Genomic DNA, 7797 nt, shown 5'->3' with positions numbered 1-7797 from the left:
TAAATCAAGTAATTCTCCTGAAAACTGACCCATCAAGTGGAACTTTGGAAATGGTGAAAATGACAAGGAGTCTCATCAGCATCGCCTTTTTTTTTTTTTTGAATAAGCCCATTCATTTTTGGGATGCTAATAAGAGGCTTAAGGGGCAAGCACCTTTTCTTAGATGTATTTGCTTCATGGGGAGGGTATTGTTTGGGATTTTAAATTTTTTATCGACGTGTTTGCTTCATGTTCAAGGTCTTTTTGAAATTTAAATGTCTATGCTTTAAAGGTATTTTAACAATGTTATTCTAATAATAATTTGGTTTCACGTCAATAAAATTTTTTGTGTCAAATAAGTGAAATCCAACATGGGTAAAGTGTTAAAGTTGCATTAAACATTTGTCAAATAAAAAAAATTAAAATTACCCCTTAACTTTGATTTAATAGCTAATTTTATCCTTCTTTATAATATACTGTTATTTATAAACCCGTACCCCTTTGTCGGAAAGCCTCAAATCTGCCCAAATATCTATTTCAATTGAAATTATCCTATTCACTTTTAACCCAAACCCACCCACTATACTAAATAAAATCATACCAAATTAAATCCCCAAATCCAATCTCTCTCAATCTTCTTTTATCTTTTTTCTGTATTGATAACTCTCCCTTCAAAACCACCTAATACTTCACCTAAGGTCACATTTTTTGGTAAGCTCTTCTCCTTTACCACTATTTGACCGACAACCCCTCCAATTGTAGGACTTGGGGGTGTATCGAATAGCGGGTTTGCAACATCTTCGACCTCCTCGTTATCGTCTTCAGTCGAAATCGTGATAGAAACAAGAAATTTAGTAATCGTGATAGAAACTGTGTAACCTCAATGGAGAAGGTAAATGATTAGAAAATCTAGAAGTGCCGGTTCAACACGTGGCACCAAAGGAGGAACATGAAAAGTCTGCAATTGGAGATAGAAATACTAAATTACCCATGAAAAATATGGTAACTACAAAAATACTCATGTTCGTACATCCAACTCACATTTCTAAATAATGGTAAAATTTATTAATATGTATAATCGATTAATTTGGAATCTAGTATCTTAAAGAGATTAGGATTACAAAGATTCTAAATTTAAATTTATTTTTTAATGTATGTTCTTTAATTTAGAATATTTGTCAATTCCAACAATCATTAACATTTAAGAAGCAACTAAAAGTTAGCAAAGAGGAAAATGTATCAGCCCGATCTGACCCTGCTTATATTTCAAATATTCTAGTTTTATGATCTAGCCCAGCCCGACTTGACCCCTTGACCCAAATGTTTAATTGCTCTAAATCCAGTGTCTGTTATTCATTGATCTCTTAGAATTTAAGTACATTCTACGACATCCTAGGAAAAATGTTTGAGCCCTTTTAAACTTGGATTGCACTATATATATATATATATATATATATATATTTGTCGTCTCTGATAGATATATTTTAGTAGTTCAGCCCTATCATTTAATAGACAGTAACTAGCCTCTTCATTTGACGTGCAGTTTCTTCTAAACAATACATTATACTTCACTAGTTATACCAAACCTTTACGTCAGTCAACAATTCAAACTACACCCAAAACTATTTCCATCTCAAGAGCTGAAACTTGAGACGAAAGAAATAAAGTTTTTAAATTTTGTCTTCTTTTACTTGTAAGTTGGCAATCATGACTTTTAAATAGGCCAACTAGCATATTTGATACAAGGACTGAATAGCCAAACAAAATCATTCAAATTTTGCTAACCAATGTTGACACCCAATTTTGACCATCCATAACTACTTTTCGAATTGTTTTCTAAAACAAATAGGCATTTTTTCAAAATTATTTCTTTATTAATTAAATAAGTTTACATTTAGTTTAATAAATAAATCGCATATTTTGATATTCATAATTCATAATATTATACTATTTATTAATATTACTACCATTATTTTTATTATTTTTATAATAAGCTTAATACGTTTGAATATTCTTACGTATCTATTTAGTATATATGTGTGTGTTTTGTTTACATAGAGAATATTTATTAACTAAGTTTATTTTATAATTTACTTATTCATATTAACATGCGTAGATTATATATCTATTTTAATACGTCTTGTATACATGTGCACATAAATTTATTATATATTTTAGTTAACTATATTAATTATACATCTATTTTAGTATATGTTATATGCATACGTGCGTCATATATATACATATATACACATATCTGCGTGGCGTATACATAAGTAGTTGCTTTATATATAAATACGGCTACTTGAATAAATTTATGTTTTTACTTATTCAATATATATATTATGATTATTAGTCAATTAGCAATCTATTCAATTTCTCTCCATTTAATTTAAAGCATAGTCATTTTATTCAATCTATTTTAATTTTAATCTATACTATATAACTATTTTTAAATCTTGAATCCATCTTTCAATCACAACCATCCATCTCACCTTTATCAATATCAAGATTTAATCTCAACCGCTCATCTCAATTAATGAACGGCTAGGATTACAACTACACTATCAAAATATCCAAACCCTAACCTAAACCAAAGGGATTTTTTTTTTTTTTTTTTTTTGTTTTTGGTTTTGCCTCCTTTGGTCATCTTCTCCAAGGAGAAGAAGACAACAACAAGCCATGGCCGCCACCTAACTCTCTCTCTAACTCTATTCACCTAACTCTCTCTATTCATCTTCTTCTCCAAAGAGAAGAAGACACACATGTGCCATCGCTTCTCTTCTCTCTTCCTCACTGCGCCGCCAGCTGCAACACGCTGCAGCCATCTACACTCCGCGCGAGCTGCTGTCCGGAGAAGACAGCAGCAACCCCAGCTTCCAACACGCGAGCAGCCCGCCTCGCACAACCCGCACCATCGAACGCAGCAGCCAGCAGCTGCAACAACGCAGCAGCTCCGACGAACACACGAGCAGCAGTGACAATACGCAATGCGCAGCTGCAACAGCAGCAAAACGACCCCTCAACGCTGCTAAACAACGTCGACAGCAGCAGCGAGCTGCTGTCCAAAAGCTCCAGCGAGCTCGAGCTCGAGGCGACGAGCCGCAGCATCCACCAGCTGCAGTGAATAACAACAAACCAAACGACTTCCAGCGACGACGCAGCAGAGCCGACAACGGCAGCAACACGAACAGCTAACTCCGGCGAAGCTCAAAAATGACAACAGACCTTGGCGTATTGAAGATGGATCTAAACAGATCCATCTAGGTTCGTTCATTATTTTTAGTTCTTATTTGTTCTAAATCTTTGGATTATTACATGCTTAAGAATCTTCTTCCTCTGAAATAATCTCATGTTTGGTGTTATTTCCTGATAATTGTTAATATCCAACGATCTATGCTTTATGTGAAAAACTCCATCTTTGTTGTCGAAACTACATTTTATCTTGAATCACTTGGCTCAACTGATTGTTCATCCTTAGTATGATGATTATGTTTACTAAAATCCCCTTTACGTTAATTGATTAAGAGTAGCTATTACTTTGTATATTTGGCTTAATTTGTACAACTCGACTGACTAATGTATTAGTTAATTTTGGAGTTAAATTTAGTAGAGCATAATATCCTATGATTGATTTTGTTGACTGATTCTTGCTTATTTTTATTAAGGTAAATTTTATTTTTAGTTTGATCTTGTTACGTTTTCATTTCTATGTATTGTTCATGCTCCATTTATGATTATTGATTGATGTTGGGCTGATTATACTTTTGTATTCGATATTCTTGATAAGTTCCTTGCTTGGAAGATTTAGATCTTTCATTTATTATCCTAAAAATTATTGGGCTGATTAACTACCATTATTGTTATTTTCTTGATTATAAGATTCATATTGTTCACATGTTGCTACCTCACTTTAGTTTATTATTTTTGCTCCAAATGATTTAATAAACTCAAGATTCAAAATTTTTGTTCATTAATAATCAATTGAGATTACAAAGCATACTATATTGTTTTGTTCTTGTTCTTATTCTTATTCATGTACATGTTCATAGTCTTATATTTTAATTATACATCAGATGCAGTTTTTTTTTAGATGTTTATTTGTTTCTTAGAAATGAAGATTATTATACGTATTTATGTTGTTGTTTTTCTGTCCATATTTATATTATTGTATTTAATTATGGACAAGTATAGTTGAGGATTTTTAAGATAATGTTATTGTCATTTGCTATTGTTTGAATACATATTCGTAATTTTGATGTCAATTTAATTAGCTAACTGATAATTTGATGATTTGCTTTCTGAATTTTGGAAGAAGGTTTAATGTTTTACTGATTGTGACATGATTTATTGAGTGAAATAATTATAGTAATTAATATTTGCTAATATGTTATAATCTTTTTTTTTGTATTTATCATAGTTAATTTTGTCTTTTTATTAAAGTTTGAAATAAAGTTAGTATCTATCATTTTAAATGATTTTGTCCGACCACTTTAAAGTTAATGCTCCACTACCTTGGAATAAAACATCTTTTGAGTAGTTCTAGGGGAATCTTGAAAAGTTGTTTGTTTTTATCCATCTTTTGAAAATCTTTTTGAATTAAAGGGTTTGGCCAATTATATTGGTCGGGAGGATTGTCTATCATCAATGCCTATAAAGACAGAGATAAAACACAAACACAGGGACGGACCAGAGTAAGGAGAAAACTAAGAAAGAAAGAAAATATTTTTTACTTGATAGAAAAATCTCAAACGAAAAAAAAGGGAGGGAGTTTCTTGCATACTTTAACATCACTTCTAGTATTTAGCATTGTGTTTTCAGATTCCTATTGACTTGTTCCTCTAACTAAAGCATCCAGGTTAGTCCCAACCTCTCTCCATATACTAGTTTTTTATTATTTTTAAAACACTTTGCTTTGTTTGTTTATTCTATTGAAATATGATTATCATTATGATGTATCTCTATATTATTCGCATACTACTCTATATCTTCTTCATAGTTTAGCAGGATTTGAACTTCAGAGTTTGAGACGCGAAGCTTTCGCTTGGATCGGAGAAGCTACTACATTTCACATCTTTGTCTACTCATATTATTTCTATTTACTTTTCTTTATTTTTGTTAGGTTGTAATAATTTGTAAATACTATATAATGAAATTATTTGGGGACTGCCTAAGGGGGGAGGGGAGCTAACGTGTTACTTGTTTATTTTACCTTGTCATAATTTGTGTATTTGCTTATAAGTGTTGATTGATTGATCGTAGTTGTTAAAACAATGTAGTTACTTAACTCTTAGACTAAAATCTAAGTTTGGGTTTGAATATCGTTTCTATAGGTATTTGTCTAGTTAATTGGAAAAATCGCCTAAAGTTGCTATACCAATGATTTAAAATCACCAACTCACGTTATTAAATAAATGGCTTAAATAATCAAGTTTACAGTAGACTATGTATTTTTTTTTCTTTTCTTTCTAAAATCATGCATGTTGGATTTACTTAATATTTCAATATACTAAATTCATACAAGAAGATCATATCCGCACGATTAAATAAATTATTTGCAGTCTTTAGATAGAATAATACTTTTAAGTTTAATAAACATTTTCAAATTTTTATAGAAACCATATTTATAAGACTTAATAATAATTTCAACATGTCAATTAGATGTAAATATATATATATATACATATTTTAAAAATGTTGTTTTATGTAGAAATCATGCTTAAGATTAAAATTATCTTTGTCGTTTAAAATCATGTCTTAGTGTGATGTTATACATTTTTAATAATTTAGAAATCATGCTAATACGATGTAACCACTAATTCTCAACATACCATTTCGTATAGAAATCATGCTCCTATGATTTTATAATTTTAATATATCATTTCTGTATATGTTTTAATTAATATTTTAACATACCATATTATGTAGACTTCATATTCATAGGATTTGTAAGTTTTAATATATCATATACTTTAAGTAATGTTCTTAACATATTAATCATATAGAAATCACACTCATATGATCTTAATAATTATTTGTCATATTTTTCTTACATTGAAATCACGCCCATAACTTTCAATAAATCTTGTTATGAAGGAATCATGCTCATATTTTTTTTTTTTTTAATAATCTTTCAACTTACTATCATTTAGAAACCTTGTTTACATGATGTTATAAATACATTAGTTAATAACTAAAATCATTGAAATGTACTTCTATTTATTAAATTAATCGTAAATATTCATGTCGAGTAATTAACTTTACCTTTATGTCATCTTACCTTAGTATTCGTATATTTTTAATATTTATTTTGACTTTCACAACCTATGTTTGTTTTCAATCGTGTTAATTAATTAATATAGAGGCTTATTTGAGATTTTACGTGCTAAATGTCGTCCTACTTGTTTTGTTTGACGATGTGTCTAATTAAGAAACTTATATTTTCTTTAGTCTAATACCTGTCCTAATAGTACGTCCAACGCCTCTTGGATATTAATTTGGGACGCTAGACACCTTTTAAGATGCTAGTTTTTAATATTTCTTTTAGATCGCTTTAGGATTGAATTAACAAACAAATTTAGGAGGGGTAGGGGTAGATAGGCCCTTCGGAAATGATGGAGATCGACCCGAGCAGAAAATGACAAAATACTATATTTTTGTCTTCCGATTAATAAGCCGGCGCTGATCCGAAGAACATGAGTACATAAATATTTCTACATTATTTTAAATACTTTTGTTTGTATATTATTTGGGGTAGTTTATTTATTATTTTGTTTGCCTTTTGTTATTATTTAATTAATCGATGATATTTGTTTATCCTGTGTTAGTTCTAATATTAATTGTTTAGTTTAACTTAATTAAATCCCCTAAAGAGATACCATTTTTGTTCTCATCATTTTTACTAAGTCAAACATTCTTATAAACTATCTTAAATATTTTAAAATTTATATTTTTTTTTCAAAATTGTTTAATACTTTAATTATTGTTAAAACACATTTTCCCAAAGTTAGTCAAATAATTTTCAAATCGTTGGACAACCGCATGTTAGCGGCTATTTTAAGTGCTAAAACCTTCTTAAAATAGTAATATGAACCTCGTACCTTTTTCTCTGAATTTTTAAGACTTAAATCTGTTAGGGTCTTTTAAATTAAGTTTTCTTAATTTCTTTAAAAAATTAAGTGGCGACTCTTTTTTACTAAAATTGATTTTTTCTTGTAAAGATGAAATTAATTTTAAACCACGCCCATTTTTCGACATAACAGAAATGGCGACTCTGCTGGGGATTAATTAGGTTCTAACCATTCGATTTGATTGCTTATTTGACTAACTATTTGGGTTTGTAATAATTAGTAATTCTTCTCTTCCTTAATTGTGCAATTATGTGTTTAATTTATATATTAAATTGTCATTTGCATTTCATAGCATTTTTCCTATTTAATGTATAGTATATTAAAGAACGATTTTGCGGTACCGCAGTCGGGCTTTTTATACTTAACCCTTTTCGGAACGATCGACAATTTATTGATACGTCATGCGTCCAATGGTTGTCGTAAGTTTCAGCCTGAGATGTCCGCTTGGGTTACCAGTTTTTCAAAAGCCACTCTTAGTCAACCTAGCATAGAGCAAAGCCAAATCCCTAATTTAGTGCATTGGCCTAAGACGACCCAATACCCAAGGCGTATTGGGCCCATTAGAAAGACCACATTGAGTCCAAAACGGCCTTCGGTCTAAATGGACGATCATACCTATGTGTTTAAATTTGAAGGTTGTATGCGCTATTTGACAAACATTGTCTCGCGGGGTTGGAAGTTTGTTTTA

At 30.3% G+C, this 7797-nt stretch overlaps 1 long non-coding RNA gene across 1 annotated transcript; it reads left to right on the top strand.

The window, feature by feature from the left end:
* The first annotated feature begins 4067 nt into the window (after positions 1-4067).
* Positions 4068-5298, top strand: LOC129902261 (uncharacterized). The gene is made up of 2 exons (XR_008770068.1): positions 4068-4837; positions 4979-5298. It is a non-coding gene; the product is annotated as an uncharacterized LOC129902261 (long non-coding RNA).
* The last annotated feature ends 2499 nt before the right edge of the window (positions 5299-7797 follow it).

The sequence above is a fragment of the Solanum dulcamara genome, chromosome 9 (genome assembly GCF_947179165.1).
Source record: "Solanum dulcamara chromosome 9, daSolDulc1.2, whole genome shotgun sequence".
NCBI classification, from domain to species: Eukaryota; Viridiplantae; Streptophyta; class Magnoliopsida; order Solanales; family Solanaceae; genus Solanum; species Solanum dulcamara.
This window is presented reverse-complemented; position numbering and strand designations above follow the sequence as displayed.